Raw genomic sequence first — 27,319 nt, 5'->3', positions numbered from 1 at the left:
ATGAGAAGGGGACAACAGAGGATGAAATGGTTGGATGGCATCACCAACTCGTTGGATATGAGTTTAAGCAAGCTCTGCGAGTTGGTGATGAACAGGGAGGCCTGGCGTGCTGCAGTTTATGGGGTTGCAAATAGTCGGGCATGACTGAGTGACTGAAATGATAAAACAGACTCACAAACATAGAGAATGAAATTGTTACCAAGGGGGTTGGTGGTGGTGAGGGAAGGGTGGATTGAGAGTTTGGGGTTAGCAGATGCAGAATATTATATATAGAATGGATAAACAACAAGGCCTTACTGTATAACATAGGGAGCTATATTCAATATGCGTGATAAACTATAATGGAAAAGACTATGAAAAAGAATGTATATATATAACTGAATCACTTTGCCCTACAGCAGAAAAGAACACAAACATTGTACATCAACTATATTTGAATGAAATAAATTTGAGAAAAAGATGACCAATACTTTATTACATGGGTCCCTGATCTTCCTGGGAAGGGAAGATCTGCTGGAGAAGGGAACGGCTACCCACTCCAGTATTCTGGCCTGGAGAATAGTCCATGGGGTCACAAAGCGTCAGACACAACGGAGTGACTTTCACTTCACAGGTGACACTAGTGGTAAAGAACCCATCTGCCAGTGCAAGAGACTAAGAGACACAGGTTTGATCCCTGGGTCGGGATGATCTCCTGGAGAAGGGCATGGCAACTCTCTCCAGTGTTCTTGCCTGGAGAATCCCAGGGACAGAGGAGCCTGGCAGGCTACGGTCCATAGAGTTGCAAAGAGTCAGACAAAACTGAAATGACTTACCACAGAAGGAAGAAGAGAGAAAAGGGGGCAACAACCATATTTGAATAAATAATGGTTGCAAATTCCCTTAACTTAGGGAAGGACACAGCCATCCAGAACCAGGGAACGCCAGTTGTTCAAAAAAGTTTAATGCAAAGAGACCCATACCAAGACACGTCATAGTTAAACTGTCAAAAGATAAAGACAAGAAGAGAATTATAAAAGCAACAAAAGGAAAACCTGTTATATACTAGGGGTCCTGCATAAGACTGTTAACAGCTTTTTCAGCAGAAATCTGTAGCCAGAAGGAAGAGTCATAATACATTAAATGCTAAAAATAAAAACAGTCTGCCAACCTAGAACACTCTTTTCATCAAGGTGCCCTTTAGAATTGAAGGAGAGAGTGTTTTCCAGAGAAGAAAAGAGTTGACAAACTCTACCACTAACAGATCAGCCTTAAAATAAATGCCAAAGACTTTCTTTAGCTGAAATAAGTGTTCTCATTACTAAAAGGAAAACATATGAAAGTAAGTTTCACTGGCAAATTTAAATATATATCAAAATAAAGAATAATTTAATGTGTTGGTTGTAGATTAATCACTTATAAATCTAGTATGAAGGCTAAAAGTAGCAAAATAAATATAACTATAATAACTGGTCAATGGAGACATGAGATAAAATAGTGATATCAAAAACATTAAATGTTGGGAGGGGGAGTAAATATGTAGAATTTAAGAATTATCCAAATTAATTTATCAATTTTAAATACACTTTTATAAATGCAAGTGGTTTTATGTAAGCTTCATGGTAACCACAAAGAAAAGGTAGATACAAAAAAATAAAGGAATCTAAGATAAAACTACAGATAATCATCAAATCATAAAGGGAAGGATCAAGAGAAGAGGAAGAAAGGAGTTACAAAACAGCAAGTTCAAACCTACCAATGATCACTTTAAATGTATGGACTAAATTCCCCAATCAAAAGACAGAATGGCTTAAATATATTTTAAAAACGAAAAAACAAGACCCATCTATATGTTGCTTACAAGAGATTCATTTAGCTTTAAGAACACACATGGACTGAAAGGAAAGAAAAAAGAAAAAGATATTCCATGTAAATGGTAAAACAAAACAATAAACTATGGTGGTTGTATCAGATTAAATACACTTTAAGACAAAGTCTGCAATAAGAGACTAAGAAGGCCACTGTAAAATGATAGTGATTAAAACAAGAATATATAACATTTGTAAATATTTATACACACAGCCAGAGGAGCAAAGAAATACATAAAGCAAATATTAACAGACTTAAGGGAGAAATAGATAGTGATTCAATAATAGTAAGGGACTTTAATGCTCCACTTTCATCAATGGAGAAATCATCTTGACAGAATGTCAGTAAAGAATCATTGGCTTTAAAATGAAACATGGTACATCAGCTAGATACATAGGTCTGTATAACATAGAGAACATTCTGTCCAAAAGCAAGAGTACATATAGAGCATTCTCCCAGATAGATCTCACATTACCACAGAGAAAAGTCAATAAATGTCAGAATATCACATCATACCAAGCATCTTTTCTGACCACACTGGTATGTCACTAGAAATTAATTACAAGTTAAAACTGGAAAATACACAAATGCATGAAGATTAAACAGCATAATACTGAATATACAGTGGTTCAAAGAGCAACTTAAAAGATTTCAATAAATTTCATAAGACAAACGAAAATGGAAATCCAACATGCCAAAATTTGTGGGATGCAGTAAAAGCTGTTCTGAGTGGGAATAACACAGCAATAAATCCTTATATTATGAAAAAACTTTAAAAACTTAACATCAAAGAAAAAGTAAGTTTAAAGTTAGAAGGATGGAGGAAATAAAGATTGATCAAAAATAAAGGTCAAATAAAGACTGACAGGACAATAGAAAAGGTGAGTGAAACTAAGAGTTAGTTTTTTGAAAATATAAAGTGTCAACACACGTTAATCTACACTTACCAAGAAAAAGAGGACTCAAAATCAGCAATGAAGAGAGATGTTAAACTTGGTATATCAGAAATACAGATGCTCATAAGAGACTACTATGAACAATTATCTGCCAATGAATTGGAAAGCTAGAAGCTATGGATAAATTCTTAGAAATAAACAGACTACCAAGACTAAAGAAGGAAGAAAAGAAAAGTCTGAATGTACCTATTTGTACTAAGGAAATTGAATCAGTAATCTAAAACCTCCCAGCTATTAAAAGTTTAGGGTCAGATGCTTCACTAATTAATTCCACCAAAGATTTAAAGTAGAATTAATGCCAATACCTTTAAAACTCTCACAAAAAATTAAAAAAGAAAAGAAAAGCAGGGAAAAATTGTAAACTTATTTTCTAAGGCCAGCATTACCCTATGTCAGAACCAGATAAAGACACTACAAGAAAAGAAAATTATAGACCAACATCCTTGATGAACAGAGATACAAAAATCCTAAAAAATATTGGCAAAATAATTCAACAGTACATTAAAAGGATTATACTTTATGATCAAGTGGAATTATTTCCAGGCATGCAAAGATGGTTAAACATCTGCAAATCAATAAATGTGGTACTCTACGTTAACAAAATAAAGGGTTAAAATCACTTGAAACATCTTAATAGATGCACAAAAAGGCATTTGACAAAATTCAAGTTAATTTGTGATAAAAACACTCCACAACATGGGTATAAAGGGAAACTACCTAGCATAATAAAAGCCATATACAACAAGCCCACAGCTAACATTATACTCAAAATTGAAAAAGTGAAAGCTTTTCTTCTAAGATTAGGAATAAGACAGTAATTTCCACTCAGTCCACTTATATTCATCATGGTACTAGAAGTCCTAGCCAGAGTAATTAAGCAAGAGAAATAAATAAAGGCATCAAATCAGAAAGGGGTAAGTACAAAAGTCTCTCTTTGCAGATGATCTGATATTATATAGAGAAAACACTAAAGATTCCACCAAAACACTGTTAGAACTAATCAAGAAATTGAGCAATTTTGAAAGCTGTAAAATTAATATAAAAAATCGGTTGTTTTGGTACACTAACAGCAAACTGTTACAAAGAGGAATTAAGAATACAGTGCCATTTACAGATGCATCATAAAGAATAAAATACATAGGACTAAATTTATACAAGTAGATGAAAACATTTACATTGAAAATTATAAGACACTGATGAAAGAAGCTGAAGAAGACACAGATAACTGGAAAGATATTCTGTGATCATGAATTGGAAGAATCACTATGTTAAATTGCCCATATTGTTAAAATCCAAGCACACATTCCATGTTATCCCTATCAAAATTCCAATGGTATTTTTCAAAGAAGTAAAAAAAAAAAAAAGAATTCTAAAGGTTTTATGGAACCATAGAAGACTCTGAATACCCAAAGCAATCTTGAGAATAAAGGACAAAATTGGAGACATCATGATTCCTGATTTCAAATTATATTAAAAACTTATAGTAACAAAAACAGTATGGTATGGGCATAAAAACAGAAGCATAGGTTTATGGAACAGAATAGAAACTCAGAAATAAACTCATGCATGTATGGCCAATTCACATCAAAGGAGCTAAGAATATACAATTGAGAAAGAATAGTCTCATCAAAAAATGATATTGGGAAAACTAGACAACCATTTGCAAAAGAATGAAGCTGGACAAATATTTTATACCACATACGAAAGTCAGTTCACAATGGATTAACTATTTTAATGTAAGATATCAAACCACAAAACACCTAGGAGAAAATGCAGGCTCCTTAAGCTCCTGGTCCTAATAGTTTTTTTAAAAAATTTGATATCAAAAGCAAAGGTACAAAAGCAAAAATTAAACAAGTGGAACTACATCAAACTAAAAAGCTTCTGCACAGCAAAATCATTGACAAAATGAAAAGGCAACCTACAGAATAGAAGAAAATATTGGCAAATCACATATCTGATAAGGGACTAATATCTAAAATATGTAGAGAACACATAAAAGTCAATAGCAAAAAACCAATCCAGTTTAGAAATGAGCAGAGAAACCAAATAGACATTTTTTTTCCAAAGATGAACAAATGGCTAACGGATACATGAAATGATACTCAATATCACTAATAATAAGGGAAATACAAATCAAAACCATAATGAGATATCACCTCATGCCTATTAGAATGGCTTTAATCAAAAAGACAAGAGATAATAAATGCTAGTTAGACTGTGGAGAAAAAGGAAGTCTTGTACACTGTTGGTGGGGCTATCAATTGTTGCAGCAAATGAAAAAGAGGATGGAGGTTCCTCAAAAAACAAAAAATAGAGACTACTGTATAATCCAGCATATTCAAGTTCAGGTATTTATCTGAAGGAAGTAAAAACACTGACTTAAAAAATACCTGTACCTCTATGTTCATTGCAGCATTATTTATTGATATTTATACAATAGCCACACATGGAAATAACCTAAGTGTCCATGGATGAATAAAGAAAATGGATACACACACACACGGATTAAAAAAATGGAATATTATTCCGCCTTTAAAAAAGAAAATGGCTCAGCTAGTAAAGAATCCACCTGCAATGTGGGAGACCTGGGTTTGATCTCTGAGTTGGGAAGATCCCTGCAGAAGGGAAAGGCTACCCACTCCAGTATTCTTGCCTGGAAAATCCCATGGATGGAGGAGTCTGGCGGGCTACAGTTCATGGGTTGCAAAAAGTTGGACATGACTGAGTGACTAACCAAAAAAAAAAAGAAGAAAATGACAAAGGATGTTGAAAGCAGTGACAGAAAAATGAAGTACAAGGCATCACTTAAGAGATTATCAACTATCTTCTCAAAGATTATGGAGAAGTCAGTGAGATGACATTTTCAAATACTTGAAAGAAAAAGAATGCCAATCAAGAATTCTGTGACCAGAAAAAATGTTCAAAAATTATGAAAAATACAATCCTAGATAAACAAAACCCAGGAGAATTCATCACTAGCAACCGTGACCTTCTTAAGTGAACAATGCAAAGAAATAGAGGAAAACAATAGAATGCGAAAGACTAGAGATCTCAAGAAAATAGTGACACCAAGGGAACATTTCATGCAAAGATGGGCACAATAAAGGACAGAAATGGTGTGGACCTAACAGATGCAGAAGATAGTAAGAAGAGGTGGCAAGAATACACAGAAGAACTGTACAAGAAGGTCTTACTGACCCAGATAACCACAATGCTGTGACTCATTTAGAACCAGACATCCTGGAATGTGAAGTCAAGGGGGTCTAAGGAAGCACTACTACGAACAAAGCTAGTAGAAGTGACGGAATTCCAGCTGAGCTAGTTCAGATCCTAAAAGATGATGCTGTTCCACTGTTTAAAATAGCCAGGACATGGAAGCAACCTAGATGTCCATCAGCAGACGAATGGATAAGGAAGCTGTGGTACATATACACAATGGAATATTACTCAGCCATTAAAAAAAATACATTTGAATCGGTTCTGTTGAGATGGATGAAACTGGAGCCCATTATACAGAGTTAAGTAAGCCAGAAAGAAAAACAACAATACAGTATACTAATGCATATATATGGAATTTGAAAGATGGTAACGATAACCCTATATGCGAGACAGAATAAGAGACACAGATGCATAGAACAATTTTATGGACTCTGAGGGAGAAAGTGAGGGTGGGACGTTCTGGGAGAATAGCATTGAAACATGTATATTATCATATGTGAAACAGAACACCATTCCATGTTCGATGCATGAGACAAGGGCTCAGGGCCGGGGCAATGGGATGACCCAGAGGGATGGGATGGGGAGGGAGGTGGGTGGGGGGTCCAGGAAGGGGAACACATGTAAACCCATGGCTGATTCATGTCAATGTATGGCAAAAACTATTACAATATAGTAAAGTAATTAGCCCCCAACTAAAATAAATAAATTTATAAAAATTAAAAAAAAGATGATGCTGTTAAAGTGCTTCACTCAATATGCCAGCAAATTTTGAAAATTCAGCACTGGCCACAGGACTGGAAAAGATCAGTTTTCATTCCAGTCCCAAAGGAGGGCAATGCCAAAGAATGTTCAAACTACTTCTCAGTTGCACTCATTTCAAATGCTAGCAAGGTAATGCTCACAATCCTTCAAGCTAGGCTACAACATATCTGAACTGAGCACTTCCAGATATGCAAGCTGGAATTAGAAAAAGCAGAGGAACCAGAGATCAAACTGCCAACATACATTGGGTCATAGCAAAAGCAAGGCAATTCCGGAAAAATATCTCTTCTGCTTCACTGATTACACTAAAGCCTTTGACTGTGTGGATCACAACAAACTGTGGAGAATACTTAAAGAGTTAGGAATACCACCTTACCTGCCTCCTGAAAAACCTATATGCAGGTCAAGAAGCAACAGTTAGAACCAGACATGGAACAATGGACCGGTTCCAAATTGGTAAAGGAGTATGTCAATGCTGTGTATTGTAACTCTGCTTATTTAACTTATATGCAAAGCAATTCATGGAAAATGCCAGGCTGGATGAAGCTCAACTAGAAACAAGATTGCTGGGAGAAATATCAATAACCTCAGATATGGAGATGACACCACCCTAATGGCAGAAAGTGAAGAGGAATTAAAGAGTCTCTTGATGAAGGTGATGGAGGAGAGTGAAAAAGCTGGCTTGAAACTCAACATTCAAAAAACTAAGATCATGGCATTTGGTCCCATGGCAAACAGATGGAGAAAAAGTGAAAACAGTGACAGACTATTTTCTTGGGCTCCAAAATCACTGCACTGGTGACTGTAGCCATGAAATTAAAAGACACTTGCTCCCTGGAAGAAAGCTATGACAAACCTAGACAATGTATTAAAAAGCAGAGACATCACTTTGCCAAGAAAGGTCCATATAGTCAAACTAGATTTTTCTAAATTAATTTGATTTAGAACTTTATTTTTTCAAATTAAAGTGCTAATTATAATCCTCAGGGAAACCAATAACAATGGTATAGTCAAAGCTACGGTTTCTCCAGTAGTCATGTTATGGATGTGAGAGTTGGACCATAAAGATAGCTGAGCACTGAAGAATTGATGTTTTCAAACTGTGGTGCTGGAGAAGACTCTTGAGAGTTCCTTGGGCTGCATGGAGATCAAACCAGTCAATTCTAAATTAAATCAATGCTGAATATTCATTTGATGGGCTGATGCTGAAGCTGAAGTTTTAATACTTTGGCCACCTGATGCAAAGAGCCAGTTCATTGGAACAGATCTTGATGCTGGGAAAGATTGAGGTCAGGAGAAGAAGGGGACAACAGAGAATGAGAGGGTTACATAGCATCACTGACTCAATGGACATAAGTTAGAGCAAACTCTGGGACATAGTGAAGGATTATGTACTGGTGTGCTGTGGTGTGGAGGCCTGGTGTGCTGCAGTTCATGGCATGGTAAAGAGTTAGACAAGACTGAGCAACTGAACAACAAGCCCTGTCCTATAAAAGTTACTGAAGAGAGTACTTCAAGCTGAAAAGAAAATCCACAAAATAACTCAAATTCACATAAACAATTGTGTCAATAAAGGTAACTACACAAGTATATATAAGAGACAGTATAAATATATTTTTGTTTGTAACACTTTTTACCTATCTGCTTTAAAAGACAACTTCATAAAACTAAAGATGTGTTGATAAGTAGGCTGTATAGTGTATAAGGATGTTATTTTTATAACAGAAAAAGGACAGGGAGTAGAAATACATTGTAGCAAAGTAACTATACACTGTTTGAATAAATTAGAATTAATCTGAACTAGGTTTTTCTAAATTAAAGTGCTAATTATAATCCTCAGGGAACCCAATAAAAACGGTTTAAAATTTTTCAAAAACACAATAAAAGGAAACAAGAAGGGAATAAAATGGTACACTAAAAACATCTATTTAACAAAAAATGAGCAATAACAGAAGAACAAAAGAAAAGATATAAGATAAGAATAGAGATGGCATATGAAAGGGTTTGTGGCCAAGATGACAGTATAGGAAGACCCTGAACTCACCTGCTTCCATAGGCATACCAAATTAACAATTATTTTCAGAGCAACTATTGATGAGAAAGACTTTAATCTGGCAGAAAATATCTTCTATAACTAGAGATAGGAATAAGGAACCAGGAAATGGGTAAGAGGAGCAGGGTCACAGTACAGTTAAGAGCCATACCTCTAGCAGGAAACCAGCAAACAGGAGGATAATTATAATTGCAGAGGTTTTCTCCAAGGAACAAGGGGCCAAAGCCCAATATCAGAATCCTCAGTTCATGGATGCTACATTGGGAAGAACATTTAGCTTTGAAATCCAATGAGGCTTACTTTCTAGAGAGCCAGAGGGCTATGGGAGATAGAGATATTAAAGGATGCACACAAAATCTCACACACTTCTGGGACTCAAGGAAGAAGCAGTAATTTGAGAGAAGTTTGGGGTCAGACTCACCAGTATTGGCCCTGTGACCCTATTGGGCTTCACAGCCAGCTGCTTCATGACCTGGCCTTAATAACCAGGGGCCAAGAGCCTCTGTACAAAGCTTGGTCTGGAAAACCAACCGTTACACATACTAGACTGCCCACATAGTCAGCCCATCACAACAGAGGGACTCACAGCCCACACAGCACTGGTATATAAAAAGACATAGATCTGGTGACTAGAGGGCAGTGCACTGCTGGGACTCATAAGCTATCTCCTACAAAAGGCCACTTCTCCAGGTTCAGGAAATGTAACAATAAAATACATGAAACCTATAAAATACATGAAAATAAAAGTGGCAAATTAGGAAAAATTGGGCAACAGAGGAATATGTTTCAAACCAAGGAACAAGATAAAGCCCCAGAAGAACAACTAAATAAAGTGGAGATAGGCAGCCTACCCAATAAAGAATTCAAAGTAATGATTGTAAAAACTATAAAAAACTGACAAAAAGACTAGATGAGTAGAGTGAGAAGTTAGAAGTTTTTAATACAGAGTTAGAAAATGTAAAGAAGAACCAGAGATGAATATAGCAATTGAAATGAAAAATAAACTAAAAGGAATCAACAGTAGATTAGATGGTATAGAGGAAAGGATCAGTGATCCAGAAGACAGAATATTGGAAGCTAAGCGGAAAAAAAAAAAAAAAAAACTAGGATAATTTAATAGACCTCTGAAACAACATCAGGCACACTATCATTTATATTATATGGGTCCCAGAAGGAGAAGTGGGGGAGAGCAGAAAACACATTAAAAGACATAATAGCTTAAAACCTCCCTAACCTGGCAAAGGAAACAAATAGCTACTGGAAGCAAAGAGAGTCTCAAACAAAATCAATTGAAAGAGGACCACACCAAGACATACTCCTATTAAAGTGACAAACCTTAAAGACAAAGAGAGAATATTAAAAGCAGCAAGAGAAAAGCAACAAGTAATGTACAAGGGAATTCCCATAAATATAGCAGCTGACTTTTCAGCAAAAACTCTGTAAGCCAGAAGGGAGAGGCATTATACCTTTAAAGTGATGAAAGAGAAAATCTACAACCAAGGATACTCTCCCATCATTTGTATTTGACAGAAAGATCCGAAGTTTTAGAGACAAGCAAGACCTAGAAGACTTCAGCATCACCAAACTATCTTTACATGAAATTATTAAAGGGACCTCTCAAAGCAAAAAAGAAAAGGTCACAACTAGAAACATGAAAATTACTAAAGGAAAAATCTCATTGACAGATGCAAAAACACAGTAGGCATAGTAAACTAACCATGTATAAAGCTAAGACAAAAGTAGTAAAATGATCTATATCCACCATAACTAGTTAAGGGATACACAGAACAAAAAGTATAAAATATAAGGTCTAAAAACAGTAATCATTGGGGGAGGAGAGTAAAAATTCAGGTTTCAAAATGTGTTTGAACTTGAGAGATCAGCCACTTAAGATCATCACACACACCCCCACCCACCTCTCACTGTAACAGTGTACCAAAAATCTGCAGCAGATACACACATGAAAAGGAGAAGGAATCCAAACAGCAGTAAAGATAGTCATCAAATCACAAGGTCAGAGAACAAAAGATGAAGACAGGAACAACAAAGAACTACAAAACACCCCAAAACAGTTAACAGAATGGGAGCAAGTAAATGCCTATCAATAACTATTTAAATGTAAATGCACTAAATGCTTCTATCAAAAGATAAAGACTGAGTGAGTCAGATCTAAAGACATACAGTGACTCAAAGGGATGGAAAAGATATTCCATGCAAATTGAAATGAAAAGTAAGGTGAGGTAGCAGTACTTGTATCAGACAAATTAGACTTTAAGACAAAAAATATAATGAGACAAAGAAGGATATTACATAATGATCAAGGGATAAATTCAAGAAGATACAATCATCGTAAATATATATGCACCCAACATAGAAGCACCTAAATACATGAAGCAAACATTAACAGACGTGAAGGGAGAAATTGATAGTAACACAGTAACAGTAGGGAATTTTAACACAACATTATCATCAACAACAGATAATCCAGATAGAAAGTCAACAGGGAAACACTGGCCTTAAATGACTCAGTATGCCAAATGGACTTAACAGATATATCTATATATATGGTACACAGAAGCAGAGAGTGCACATTCTTTTCCAGTCACATGGAACATTCTCCAGGACAGATCACAAGGTAGGTTAAAAAACAAGCCTCAGAAAATTTAAGAAAATTGAAATATCAAACATATTTTCCAAACACAACATTATGAGTTGATGTCAGAAAATGTAGGCAAGAATGTGGATAAAAAGAAACCATAGCACACTATTGGTGGGAATGTAAATTGGTGTAACCATTATGGAAAATAGTATGCAAATTCCTCAAAGAATTAAAAACAGAACTACCATATGATCCAGCAATACCACTCCCAGATACTCATTTGAAGAAAAGGAGAACACTAATCAGAAAAGATATATGCACCCACATGTTCATTGCAGCATTGTTTACAATAGCCAAGGTATGGAAGCAACCAAAGTGAACATCAGTAGATGAATGGTTAATGATGTGGTATATACACTCAATGAAATGTTAGTGAGCCATAAAGAACATAATTTTACCATTTGTGACAACATGGATGGACATAGAGGATATATGCTAAGTGAAATAAGGCAGACAGAAAAACACATACTGTATAATTTCATTTACATGTAGGATCTAAAAAATAGATGAACAAATGTAATGTAATATATATAGAGTTAAGATACAGAGAACAAACAGGCATTTACTAGAGGGAAGGGAGAATGCATGAGGAAATGAATAGGTAAGGGAGATAAACATGAACAATTACAGTTGCAAAACAAATGAGTAACAGGTATGAAATATACAGTGTGGGGGAAATACAGTCAATAACCATGTAGTATCTTTGTATGGTTAAATATTATAATCAAGACTTACCATGGTGATCAGTTTGAAGTGTAAAGAAATATGTAATCACTATGTTGTACAACAGGAACTAAAGTGCTATAGGTTAATTATACTTCAAAAACAAACTCATTGAAAAAGAGACCAAATTTGTGGTTATCAGAGGTGGGAATGGAGGTTGGGGGAGGCAGAATCAGATGAAGGCAGTCAAAAGGTACAAACTTCAAGTTATAAGATAAATAATTACCAGGGATATAACATACAATATGATAAGTATAATTCACACTGCTGTATCTTCTCTTAACAACATGAACGTTAAGAGAGTAAATCCTAAGAGTTCTCATTAGAATAAAAAAACATTTTTCTGTATCTTTTATTTTGCACCTATACTTAATGATGAATGTTCACTAAACTTTATGATGGAAGTAAATCAAATCATTATGCTGTATACCTTAAACTTACACAGTGCTGTTTACCAATAATATAATAAAACTAAAAAATATTTTTAAAAAGATATTTTTAAAAAATCTTTAAAAATGATAGTGGGAACAGACTGTATCCTATAGATATTAATAGGATAATGATGTCATATTAATATATATGAACATTAAAAGGATGATAATGTAATGTTATTATGTATTAATAATTTTATGCTGGTACATTCAAATATCTAGTTGAAATATCATAACCATATTGGCTTTATCCCAGAAATGCAAGGTTGATTCAACATCCTAAATTTACAATGTAATTCACTAAATCAACAGACTTAAGAAATATCATATGACCATCTCAATAGATGCCAAAAAACATTTGACAAAATTCAACACCCATTCATTAAATAATGAATGGGTGTTGAATTTTGTCAAATGTTCTCAGCAAAAGAGAGAACTTTCTCAATCCAAAAAAAGAAAAAGAGAGAAAGATATATAGAATATAATACCAAAATGAGAGCTATAAATTTTATAGTTATATTAAATGTAAAATAGTTAAATATTCCAGTCAAAAGGTGGTATTTTTTCAGAATTATTTTTTTAAAAATATACAATTGTATGCTGTGTATGAGAAACACACTTTAGATTGAGACATAAATAAGTTGAAGGTAAAAGGATGGGGAAAGGCATACTATGAAAGAGTAACCAAAAGATAGCTGTAGTGGCTGTTCTAATTCCATATAAAATAAATGTATGACAAAATTGTTACTAGAGTCCAAAGGAAACTAATTACAATGACCGGAGGGTCAATACATCAAGATGTTAATAATTATAAATGCTATATGCGCATGTGCATGTGTACACTCATCTAACAACAAGCCCTCAAAATCACTGCAAATACTGACAAAATTAAAGAGAAGATGACAGTAATATTTGGAAACTTCAATATACAACTTTCAAAATAGGATATAACAATATTGCAGATGACCAACAATAAAATAAAGGATTTGAACAATACTATAAACTAACTAGATTTAACATTTATAGAACACATCACCCAATGAGAGTAGAATACACATTCTTCTTAAACATATATAGAATATTCTCCTAAATATACCAAATGTGACTCTATAAGACAAGCCTTAACAAATTTAAAAGGACTAAAATCATACAAAGTATGATACTGAAAAACAATGTATTAAGATTAGAAATCAACAATAGTAAGAAATTGAGAAAACACAAATCATAGAAATGAAACAATACATGCATAACCAACCAACAAGAAGCTTTCAGTTAAATGCCAACAAATTAGATTAAGAGGAAAATTTTTTAGGAGGACACAAACTACTCAGTTATCTGAATCACCATATAAATGTCTATACTAAAAAAAAATCTCAAATTAATAACATAATCTTTCCTCTTAAGAAACTAGAAGAGAAAGTTAAAATAAACAGGAGGGAAATAATAAAGACTAGAATGTAAATAAATGAAATACAAAGTAACAAAATTGTAGAGAACACAATGAAAGCAAAAGCTAGTCCTTTGAAAAGAACAATAAAACTGACAAACCTTTTGCTAGGTTATCTTAGAAAAAAAGAGGTAAGACTCAACTTACTATAATACTGTCAGGAATGAATGAGAAAGTATCACTAACAACTTTACAGAATAAAGTATCATAAGAGAATTCTGTAAGCAATTTATGCCAACAAATCAGATAAATTATGCTCAGTGGAAAAATTGATAATCTAAAGAGAACTTGAACAAGTAAAAATTTCAGTAAGCAACAAACTTCCTATAAAGAAAAACCTAGACCTAGATGGCTTCACCAGTGAATAATATCAAATATTTTAAAAAGAATTAGTAATAATCCCTTACAAACTCTTTCAGAAAGATAGAAATACAAGAAATACTCCCAGCTCATTCTACAAGTTGAGTATTATCCTAATACTAAGATCAAATTAAAAAAATCACAAGAAAACTATGTGCCTATACCCCTCATAAATATAAAGACAAAAATGTCAGCAAAATACTAGCAAACTGATTATACACCATGATCAAATAAGATTAATTCCAGGAATGTAATATTCATTTAGCATCTCAAAAATGAATGACTTGCAATACATGACATTAAAAGAATAAAGAACAAAACCATATGAACACTTCCATAAACACACAAAAACTATTTGGCAAAACCTAATATACTTTCATAATAAAAACACTGAACAAACTAGGAATAGAAGGGAATTTCCTCAACCTGATAAAGATCATCTACGGCTTCCCTGGTGGCTCAGATGGTAAAGAATCCACCTGCAATGCAAGAGACCCAGGTTCTATCCTTGGGTTGGGAAGATCCCCTGGAGAAGGGAATAGCTACCCACTCCAGTATTCTTGCCTGGAGAATCCCATGGACAGCGGAGCCTAGTAGGCTACAGTCCATAAGGTCGCAAATTGTTGAACATGACTGAGAAACTGACACCTTCACTTTTCATAAAAAACTCACAGCTAACATACTCAATGGTGAGTGACTGAATTCTTTCTCCCTAAAGTCAGAAATAAGACAAGGGTGTTTGCTTCTATTAGTTCTATTGAACATTGTACTGGAGGTAACAGCCAGAGCAATTAGCAAGAAAAGGAAGTTAAAGGTATCCAGATTGGAAAGAAAGATGTAAAACGATATTTATACATGACATTATCTTGTATAGAGAAAATCCTAAGGAATCCACTAAAAATCTGTAAGAACTAAAAAAGTTCAGCACAACTGTAAGATAGAAGATCAATATAACCCAGCAATTTCATCACTACCTATACATTTATCTAAGGGAAAGGAAAATTGTGTTCACACAAAAACGTGTACATAAATGCTCATGGCAGCATTATTCATAATAACCAAAAGGCGAAACAACCCAATAGACATCTGATGAGGAATAAATAAATAAATGAAGGATATCCATACAATGGAATACTATATGGCAATAAAAAGAGTCAAGTACTGATGCACGTTATAATACGAAAGAACCTTGAAAACGTTATGCTAAGTGAAAAAATCTACTCACAAAGGACAAAATATTGTATGATTCTACTTATATAAATTGTCTAGAATAGGAAAATATAGAGACAGAATACAGATTAATAGCTGACTGAGACTGGAATGAGGAATGGTTACTAATCAGTTCAGTGATTTTTACTGGGATGAAAACAATGTTTTAAAATTAGATATCGTTGAAAGTTGAACAACTATGTGGCAATAGTAAAAACCACTGAACTGTGTATTTTAAAAGGATGAATTTTATATTATGTAAATATTAACTCAAAAATGCCATGTTTAAAAAAATCAGTATAATACAAATCAGTATTTCTTAATCTTTTTTTGTTATTATCCCCTAAGAAATTGTTTTACCCACTTTTTCTAAGTGTACCCAGTACAATTTATATATTACATATATACTGTGTATTCATTCATATACTGTATATAATTTATGCTTTATACATAAAACGAGTAAGATTTTTTGCTCCCTGAGAACCAATTTTTAGCCCCTTGGGGGAGATATCACCCCTTTTAAGAATGCATGACCTATATTTAAGATAAGATGTGCCAAAGCATCTTTTCTTCTTCACAACTGGCTACTTGAGACCCAATGGTATGTCTGACAAAGGTTCCACTTTGTATCTTTGTAGACTAAAAGTTTGATTGAATTGGGTCATGAGCCTCCAGCAGTTCTCTTTCTGGAGCCTGTTATGCTTCCCATTTTACATGGTTCTCTAAATAGCTTCTTAGACTTGGCATCCTAGAATGGCCTCTATCACTTATTCTTGATTATATATAAGACATGCTGAACAGCTGACAAAAGACATACTACTGTAACAAGGTATAAAGTATGGAAGGAAAACTGTAGGCAGACGTTTACTAGTTTGATTGGCTTAAGATCCAGAATCTTTGTTTTGATTCCCAGATGGGACCAGTTGTGATGCTGTCATCACATATACCTTATGAATGACCATCTCATTGTTGGTTAATGAATGTGACCTTGTTCTCTTGACCTTATGGAGTAAGCTCCAGTGTTTCCTATGTCATTTTCACATAGTGGCCTTCAACCCTGAAGAAGAAAGGAAGGATACCTGAAACCAGAAGTTTGTGTTTTGGAGTGCTCTCAACAAAGATGATGTAGACATCTTTGAAAATTTTCCCTGGGCAAGAGAGTGACAGTGTTATCTAACAAGGGGTCATTGCTGTGTGTATGGTTAGCCTACTCTATCTTAGGATGGGGAGTGGTAAAAGTAGCACTAGTACTAGAAGTGCCTTATGAAATCTATTCCAGAGATTTGAATTAATATTTTTGCTTAGAGATGAGGTGATACTATTAGCTGGCATAAACATGTTCTTTTGTTGTCAAGGGGAAAAGGAGTGAAAATGCCAAGAACTCTTCTGAACCAACTCCAGGTACCTGAAACACTGGCATTTTGGCTGGCCCTCTCTCCACATGTTCTAATGTCTCTTTCATGTTTGCAGGATCTTGAAATTCTTTATTTAGGAGAATTAGTACAACCCTGGAATAGGAAATGGCAACCCACTCCATATTCTTGCCTGGAAAATTCCATGGACAGAGAGACCCTGGTGGACTACATACAGTCCATGGGGTCACAGAGACTTGGACACACCTGAGCACATACATTTAAGTTCAACCATGTTGTTACAATTTCACTTCATTTTCTCTACTATTCTACAGACAAATGGTATCTCTATTTTAGTTTGATCAAGTCAATTTAAGATGCGTGCTGCATGCTAAGTCACTTCAGTCATGTCCAACTTTGTGTGACCTATGGACTGTATCCTTCCAGACTCCTCCTCTGTCCATAGGATTCTCCAGGCAAGGATATTGGAGTGGGTTGCCATGTCTTTCTTCAGGGGATCTTCCTGACCCAGGGACTGAACCCACATCTCTTACATCTCCTACATTTGCCATTGGGTCCTTTACCACTAGCACCATCTGGGAAGCCCGATTTAAGACAAGGTATATTCATTTAATGACCAATAATGAATTGTGAATTCAAACTAGATGCAGATCTGACCCCAAATGCTTTCTACTTCTTAATACCCCTAATATAACTCAAATTTTTCATATAATTTGGACATAAGGTGATCACACTGGCAGAGGACAAACAATGACCCTGTGATTACATTATCTAAACTCGGTCTGGAATGATGGTTTCACCTCATGTGAAATGTATATGTCTATGAAAGAGACAAAGTTAATGAAAAACAGGGGTCCTCTGATTTTGGTTCAAGAGATAGGATAGATTACACATCAGTTAACCTTAACAAGAAACTGTTCTATAAGTATCTGTAGTCATGACAGAACCTTAGTCTTTGGGATGAATAAAGGGCCTTTAAAATAGAGTAGGAAGGAAAGCAAATGTTGACGGTATTAAGGAGCCAGTTTGGTTTTGCTTAAACTGGTTAAACATTTCTCTCATTAATTCTGCAATTTTGGTTACTCTCTTCTTGCCCTAATTTCACTGCTCTTGTGATGAAAATGTATATTTTGATGCTAAGTAAGTAAGTAAGTGTTAGTTGCTCAGTCGTGCCTGACTCTTTGCGACTCCATAGACTGCAGCCCACCAGGCTCCTCTGTCCATGAGATTTTCCAGAAAAGGATACTGGAGTGGGTTGCCATTTCCTTCTCCAGGGCATCTTAACCTTTCACCAGTATCTGAAAAAATCCCCAAAGTCAAGTAATTATAGTTTATCTTGTAGTTGTACTTGCACCACTCATTAAAAAATCTGATCCTGAGAGCATAAATTCTGAAAGTAGTATAGCCAAGTGTTTTTTAAAATAATATAGATTCTTAGCCACCAAGACAAGTATGTGAGAATTATAGGAAAACCATAGTCACTGTTTACATAAAATGAGTTTCATAGAATTTGACCTTGTGCTACCATCCTCATTTTGTCTTATTATCAGGGTCTCACTGGTTCTTCAAATATTTTACCAGACTGGCTCTATCCTTCTCTCTCCCATGTCCTGCTACCCCCATATGTTTTCTGTAAGCTCTGATCGAAGGTGATTAGCCATATTCTTTTTTCAAGATATCAGTACCCCTAACCAGGGCTATTCTCCAGGTACCAGATAATGATCATTGTAGTTTCTCATTGATATTTGGATTTATAGCTATTCCTGTCCTGGTAAGCTCTAGAAGAAAACTTTTCATCAACTTCAGTAGAGGAAAAAACATTTGTAGTGGGCTGTGAATTCCCAGGACTTTACTTTGGGTCCAATCTAATTGTAAAAATGTCTGTAATTAACACTCTCTATATGGAATATGCTATCTTAACTAGATGTATAGCAGGGTTAAGTCCTGACCGGCAAGTAATTTTGTAAATGAGGGTTCATAAGTAGAGCCAACATTTATGAATTATGGATGGGTAAGCTTGACCTAGTATGGAGGACCTGGCCTGGGTCCCAACTCCAGACTCTTCTTTCTATCTCATCTAGATTGATGGCCTGACTGACCCAAGCAGAACTTGTACTTCTACCACAGTTCAATAGTATACCTGGACTCAAACACAATGGAAATGGTAATTTCTGCCTCTTATTTTTGAATATACTAAATTTCTTTCTCTTGACTATAGGTGATAAGTTGATACTGGATTGAATACTGTATAAACCAGCCACTATTTTGTTTTTATTTGTCCCATTGACCATCTGGGTGATCCATTTAGCTCTGGATCTGAGTTTCTTACTATTATTTCTAGTTCATTATTTAAGTATATATAACAATCTCCAAGTTTGAAGTCAGGTTAGAAGAGATTAACTACACATTGGGATATAGTGATGGCCCTGTAAACCAAGGTGATTGACCATGTACTCAAATGTTTCCCAGATGATTGATGACCCTCTTCAACTTCATATTTCCAAAATTGCTATAAACTCCCTAGAAACATTGTCATAAATGTTTGAATCGCCACAAATAAAAAATATGTGGAAATTAAACATGTTACTGAATAAACAATGGGTCAAGAAGAAACCAAGAGAAATTAAAAAGTACCTTCAGAAAAATAAAAATAGAAATACAACATATCTAAACCTAAGGTATGCAGCAAAAGCATCCAAGAGGGAAGTTCATAGCAACAAATGCCTACATCAAAAACAAGAAATATCTCAAATAAACAACCAAAATTTATACCTCAAGGAAGTAGAAAAAGGAGAAAAAACTAGCCTAAACTTAGTACTAAGGAAGGAGATAAAGATCAGAGTGGAAATAAATGAAATAGAGACTAAAAAGGCAATGGAAAAAAATCAATATTCAACAGCAGGTTTTTTGAAAACATAAAATTGCAAACCTTTAGTTAGATTCAAGAAAAAAAGAAAAAGACTCAAATAAATAATATAGAAAATGAAAGAAGAGATGTTACAACTGATACCACAGAAAAACAAAGGATCTTCAGAGACTAACAAATATCATTTAACCATAAAAGGAAGATACTCCTGTCATTTGCAACAAAAGGAATGGATCTTAAAGGCATTTTGCTATGTAAAAGTCAGACAAAGACTTTATGATCTCACTTATATGTGGAATCTAAACAAGAAAAAAGAAATATCTGAATCTCCTGAAAGTTTTATAGTAGGCAGTAAATATAGCACCATACTTCTATCTTGCAGTAACTGTTCTCAGATTATTTCAACTACGTAACTAAGGCAAAGACTTAAAAAAGTTTGGAGTACTCCCTCCTAAGAATGTATTGTTGTTGTTCAGGCCGCTGAAGTCTTTGCAACCCCATGGACTATAGCATGCCAGGCTTCCTGGTCCTTCACTACCTCCCAGAGTTTGCTCAAACTCATATTCACTGAGTCATGTTGCTATCCAACCATCTCATCCTCTGTCTCCCTCTTCTCCCTTTGCCTTCAATCTTTCCCAGCATCAGGGTCTTTTCCAAAGAGTCAGCTCTTCACATCAGGTGGCCAAAGTGTATGTGTAGATTATTTGTCTCAAAACAGGTGATAATTAAAAAGCTAACTAAGAAAAAATCTTGCTAGGTTATCTCCTAACTTTGTGTGGTCAAGAATATGATAGATTTAATTGTAAGAAATAGTCCTCAGATGATACACATTATAATGTCATATCCTTGGAATACTATGTGTGTGTTAGTCACTCAGTCATGTCCAACTCTTTACAAGTCCATGAACTATAGCCCTCCAGATGCCTCTGTCCATGGCATTCTCCAGGAAACAATACTGGAGTGGGTTGCCATTAAAAAAAATCAATTTAGTTGCTATGTCTTTACTATAGTCTACATCTGTCCATTATAAGAGATAGAACAAGTCTTTTACTTTAGAATTCATAACAAGTTCTTTCATTTCTAATAATGCTTTCCTTTATATGTATATATGTTTCATAATACAAATCTATGACATGATGTTGAAGCTGAAACTCCAATACTTTGGCCACCTGATGCAAAGAGCTGACTCATTGGAAAAGATCCGGATGCTGGGAAAGATTGAGGGCGGGAGGAGAAAGGGACGACAGAGGATGAGATGGTTGGATGGCATCACCGACTCAATGGACATGAGTTTGGGTAAGCTCTGGGAGTTGGTGATGGACAGGGAGGCCTGGAGTGCTGCGGTTCATGGGGTCGCAAAGAGCCGGACACAACTGAGCAACTGAACTGAACTGATGACATGGTATATCATTAATGTACCTTATCCTAGCTATTGCTAGTATTAATATGGCCACCACTCCTTTATTTTTATTTGCATGTCTGGAATCTCTTTGCCCGTGCATTTATTTTTAATTTGTATCATCTCGGCTTAAGAATTTCTTGTAGAAAGTATATAACTGGATTTTTACATAAGTTAGTCTGACAGTCTATCTTTTCAAAGGATCATCCAGTCCAGTATATTCAGTAAAATGAATACTTAGCCAATTTTCTTTCATATTTATATTATTTTTCCAGTATTTTTCTGATTTTATGAATTTGTTCTCCACTATATTCTTATATAACTCATTAGTACTTAGTATTTCTTTTTTTACTCTCACTATCAATTTAATATGAAAATAAGAATAACCTAGTAGAACAAACAGCTACTACCCAAGTCTCAGTAAGATAAGACCCACAGAATACTTTGATTTCTCACCCTATGTTTTCTTTTGCTTGGTTCTTTCCATGAGGATTTTGACTGCTTTTACTTTGCCTTTTCATTGCTGCATCTTCCTCCAGCCCTCTCTGACATCTTGAGATTTTGCTGCAGTAATGCATTAATTATATCATGTGTGCTGTGCTGTGCTTAGTTGCTCAGTCATGTCCGACTCTTTGCGACACCATGAACTGTAGCCCACCAGGCTCCTCTATCCATGGGATTTTCCAGGCAAGAATACTGGAGTGGGTTGCCATGTCCTCTTCCAGGAGATCTTCCCAACCCAGAGATGAACCCAGGTCTCCTGCATCGCAGGCGTATTCTTTACTGTCTGAGCCACCAGAGAAGTCCAAGAGTGGGTAGCCTATCCCTTCTCCAGAGGAACTTTCTGACCCAAGAATCAAACCGGGGTCTCCTGTATTGCTGGCAGGTTCTTTACCAGCTGAGTTACCCAGGAAGCCCAATTATATCATCAATTCAGTTCATTTCAGTTGCTCGGTTGTGTCTGACTCTTTGCAACCCCAGGAATTATCCTTCTATGTCATCAATGCTGTGTATTCCTAGATAATCTATATATTCCTAGATAATCTAATATTTTTTATTTATATTCAAGGTTTATTTTTCATCACTGTTTCCTTTCTATATCTTCCCCCCATGTTGGTTTCATTTCTTGTGCAGTCATTTGAAGATATTCTCAAATGTTTTCCCCAGATAGTGTAAATGTGTGTTGTCAGTAGATATGCCTGAATTCTGAGATTATATCTTCCTTATGTCTTTTTTTTTTCTCATAAAAGTTCCATTTTATTGCAAAAGAGTCTTGATCTAGCAATTCCTTTTCTAAACCTGTCCTATACACATACAGGCAGGCCTGCAAAGATGAGGTACAGTAGTGTTCGTTCAGCTCTGCTTGTAACAGAAAAAAAAACAAAAGAAACTAAGTATCTATCAAAATAGATAAAAAATTATGACAAATACTCCCTGCTAAGGACTACAAGCTATAAGGACTCTGCTCCTATGTGGAGCAGAGATATCTGCTGTCAATCTGGAAGCTAGGAGAAACTGCCATTGCATCTACAATGTTGCCACCTGTTCATTTTATTGTTGTTATTCATTGTTTTGTTTTCCTATTGAGAACCTTTTAAGACTTTGTTTTGTTCTTGGAGTTTAGAAAAGTTTAATTAAAATTTGACAAAGTTGATATTTCTTTATCAATTCATCCTGGAATTTATTGAGTCCTTTCAGTATTGAAACTCAGTTTGGTCTTGGTTTCATGAAAAACTTATTCTATTTAATGACTGTCTTTCTTCCATATTAATGGTACATATCTTCCTATCTAGAACTTCTATTATTTGTACACTAGTTTCTTAGATCTTTGTTCCAAGTCCTTTATTAATTAATTTTTCCCTCATGATACCCGTATTTTTGTATTTTTATCCTGTGCTTTAAAAATGTTTTTTTAAAGTACCAATTTAGTGTCCTATAAGTTCAGTAATCATTTCATTTATTACTTAAAATTTTCAAAAGAAAATCAGGCCAGAGAAAAAACAACCTACAGAATGAGAGAAAACATTTACAAATGTTATGACCAACAAGGGTTAATATCCAAAATATATAAACAGCTCATATAACTTGATATCAAAAAATAAACAACTTAATCAAAAAATGGGCAAAAGATACAAATAGACATTTCTCCAAAGAAGACATAACAAATGGTGGCTAACAAGCATATGAAAAGATACTGAAGATGTGAAGAAAAGGGAACTCTTGTGCACTGTTGGTAAATGTAAATTGGTGCAGCTACTATGGAAAACAGTATGGAGATTCGTTAAGAAATTAAAAATAGATCACTATATGATTCAGCAGTTCCACTTATGAATATATCTCTGAAGAAAATGAAATCACTATCTTGAAAAGATACCTGCATTCATGTGTTCATTGCAGGATTATTCTTGTTAGTCAAGACATGGAACCAAACTTAATGTCCACTGATGGATGAATAGACAGAATGGATAAATTGTGGCATGCATACATACACACACACACACATACTTACACACACACTATGGAATATACTCAGCTATAAAAAGGGATGAATTATTATCCTGCCATTTGCAACAACATGGATGGAATGTGATGGCATTACATCTAGTGAAACGAGACAAAAGCTGAATGATCTCACTTACATGTGGAATAAGACAAAAACCCAAACTCATAGAAATTCACAGTATAGGGAATAGATTGTTGGTTCCCAGTGGTAGGTGAAATGGATGAAAGGGATCAAAAGGTACAATCTTCCAGTTGTAAAATAAATACTGCGGATGTACTGTACAATGTGGTGACAATAATCTACAATATTTTATTGTATATATGAAATATGCTAAGGGTATAGATCTTAAAATTTCTCATTGAAAGAAAAATGTTACTTTTTGAAGTGATGGATGTTACCTAAACTTATATGTATGTATTGCAAAATGCTTTCTATAATATCATTACATTGTACACCAAAAACTAATAGAATATTATGTCAAGTATATGTCAACTTTTAAAAATCCAATAATTTTCTTAGAATTAACTTCAATGTCCAATAAGTCTCCCTAAATCATCATACGTGAATCTTCTCTATACTAAGTAACTAATTATGCTTCTTTTTGGTTCTGAAGTGTGGCTTGAGTCTTTAATTTTGCCCTCTTTGACTTCTGTAACATCTTTCATAGGTTCTGCTACCTAATTTGGTAAATTTCTTTGGAAATAATTCCATTACCCATGGGTATCTATAGGACTTAACATACAGAGCCATATCAACACCTAAGGATGCCTGAAACAACTGCTAAGGATACCTCTACAGACCTTCGTTATATTCCATGCACCAGGTAACTTTCTATCAAATATATTACATAGAATTCAGAGTACTGTCTTAAAATACCAGAATCTTTTTATATTCAAATTGCTCTCCATGAAGGACAGCAATCTAAGAAAAATTGAAGACAGATTTTTCTTAGATTGATCTCATTTATACCTTCTCGTTTCTTAGCTTACTACAGCTATTGACTACTAAGAAGTTCAGTAAGGGAAATGTCCTGAATGATATGTGACATGTTAGAGGAAACTTCAGGTAACAGCTCATAGGTGATAAATATTTTATGATAATTTTGGAAGTATATATGCTCTAGAATTGCGTCAAGAGCATTGGTAGTTCAGGATGGCAAGCTGGGTTGCAATGAGAGAGACTAGGTGGCTGTATTTGCAGAGAAAATACACTTTTAGTTATATTTCTTTGAATTTTCAGGAGAGCCTCTTCCACCCCATCAAAAGACCCCCAACAAAAAGACCAAAAGAATCAAGCCACATTTCAGAACCTCTTGGAACCATACTTTGTCTCCTAAGGACAGAAATGATTTTAGATTTTTAAGTTGTGTTTCTGTCTACCATACTAGAGAGACTGCCTTTAATTTCCCACTTCCAAGATCATCTTCTCTGCTTCATTCATTCTTTTTACAAAATATGGGGTTATGATATTTGACCTCCAACAACCCAGCTAGAACTGGTATTTGTAATCTTCATGGATAACCTTGTTCAGACGTTTTGTAATTTGTCTTGATTGCCATGGGGGTTGAAAGAAAATGTGTAAGGTGTTTATAGAACTCTACCTGTGATCAACTTGTCAATAAGCCTGTATCAAATTAAATACAATTTAAATCAGGATAGAAAGCAAATATTACTAAAGCAAGAGGCAAAGATTATTTTCAGATACTATCTGCCATTGTGTCTTATTTTGTTCAAGCAGGATTTAAGATATAGTGATAGTTTGACAGAGAAAACTCAGGCCCTATTTGTCAAAACTAATCAGAAACAGGGCCTGGAATTTCTACCCACATATTTCCTATGGTCAAGATGAACCAAGTATAAAGGGGAAATCAATAACTTCACATTGAAGAGACCTGACAGGCTAAGATGTCAGCTGTTAGGATAATAAATATAAAGCCACCAATAATTTGTTCTTCCATCACATTCAGATTTCACCTTTCTGATTCTCTTTGTTACCTAGGCTCTCAGGACAAGAATTTTAGAGAGAGAAATATCAAAATATGCATGGCCAAGTTCAAGAAAAATTTACTTCAGATGGTTGCTTTCATGCCTCCATCCTGCACTATAGATTTCTATTATTGTGTAGTTGATCTTCACCCAGAACTTTTTGTGATATTGACAACTGGTAATTCAGGGTCTAGATTGAACCATGTAATTGTCTAAAAAGTATACAAGTGAGTTTTTTGCCCAATCTATGCAAAATAAAGTGACTAAAGCTTTAAGACTGCTAAGTTAGCTTCTAATTCAAAACAGTCTGCTTTTGTAATTCCTGTTGCAAAATGAAGATTGTGAACTTCTTGGTACCATGGTTTCTTACAATGTGGGAATTTCCTTAGTCCCATGAAAACTCTAAAGTGCATGCCTAGGTTGGGTGAAAGGAAGCAGAGGTTTATATATTTCAAAATAACTTCCAAATTTCACAATCCTTTCTGAAATTTACCAGAGAATACTTTTGTTTGCTATCCATTTAAATCTTGGTAAAACAAGTATTCTTTAAAAATGAATGCAATCTCTGAGAAGACTAAAAAATAGTGCCAGAGAATGGTGGGAAGAGGAAAACCCACCAAAAGCTACTAGCTCAAGGTTTTACTAAAAGACAGAACAGTTCAAGATGACTGCTCTGCAGGGAACACACAGCTTAAAGTTTAATGGGATATATTAAGGCAGTTCAAAGTTCAAATTCATTCTCAGAATTTTTCACTGTTTAGAGTCTCAGAAGGTCTGAGTAAAGTGAACTTCAGTTAATCACAAGACAGATGCAAGATTGGGGCTTCAGCTTAGCAGATGGTAGGCCAAATTGAGTTTAGCAAGGTGATTGGTGAGGAATAGTTAGGGGAAAGGTCTTGCCATGGTCAGTGGAAATTTAAAAGTTCTTCATCATCTTTCACAGTACAAATAAACCAACAGTGCTAACCCAGCTCTGGTAAAACATCATCCTCTAAAAGCAAACATTTCAGTTAGCACTCTGAAATCCCAGAGTACTTAAGAGAATGCTGATATTTGAATGTCATCCAGAGTTGAACACATCCTTTGCCATATCATGAATTGCCATATCTTCAATGATTAAATGAGTAAAGTGACTGTCATGGAGGTGCTTTGCTCAGAGGTGCTTTCCATACTCGCTGGTAGTGGAGGAGCACAGTTGGCTGACAAGTCTAATGCACAGCTTTGGCTAAATTCAGCTTTCAGACCGCCTGACAACGGAACCTAACCACAGGAAGCTAAGTAACTCATCTAACAGCCCTACTTACAGTGTCATGTGAACAGAAAGCACATATGTGACCTAACTAATGGGCCCATGAGGCCAAGGAATTCAGAGTAGAGTCTTACGTGATTTGGGTCCCCAAACAACAAACTGCCCACTCTGGGGCTCAGGCTGTGTTCTGCCAGGCATAGCAGCTAATTCAAAGCTCTACTTATTGCTGAGTATAGTACCCAGTTCTCCAGTGGTGACCATCTAGTAAGCCTGA

The 27,319-nt window shown here is 35.1% G+C and overlaps 1 protein-coding gene and 1 long non-coding RNA gene across 10 annotated transcripts in view; one reads left to right on the top strand and one right to left on the bottom strand.

Moving 5' to 3' along the window:
- LOC145512227 (uncharacterized) overlaps positions 1-27,319 on the bottom strand; it is a 102,753-nt gene that overhangs the window by 45,780 nt on the left and 29,654 nt on the right. For 2 of the 9 annotated variants that reach the window (XR_014058408.1, XM_081505853.1), the window contains exon 2: positions 21,765-22,667. The exons of the other annotated variants lie outside the window; for them this stretch is intronic. The gene's annotated coding sequence lies outside the window, so the exon portion shown is untranslated. The remainder of the gene's footprint in view (positions 1-21,764; positions 22,668-27,319) is intronic. 9 annotated transcript variants of the gene reach the window in all.
- Positions 1-27,319, top strand: part of LOC145512228 (uncharacterized) — a 281,896-nt gene that overhangs the window by 241,146 nt on the left and 13,431 nt on the right. Inside the window, exons 4-5 of the long non-coding RNA XR_014058416.1 lie at positions 19,125-19,207; positions 24,479-24,634. This is a non-coding gene — a long non-coding RNA (uncharacterized LOC145512228). The remainder of the gene's footprint in view (positions 1-19,124; positions 19,208-24,478; positions 24,635-27,319) is intronic.

This window comes from Giraffa tippelskirchi, chromosome 7 (genome assembly GCF_054371585.1).
Source record: "Giraffa tippelskirchi isolate mGirTip1 chromosome 7, T2T-mGirTip1v1.2.pri, whole genome shotgun sequence".
NCBI classification, from domain to species: Eukaryota; Metazoa; Chordata; class Mammalia; order Artiodactyla; family Giraffidae; genus Giraffa; species Giraffa tippelskirchi.
The sequence above is the reverse complement of the archived record's forward strand: the minus strand, read 5'-3'. Positions and strand labels throughout refer to the sequence as shown.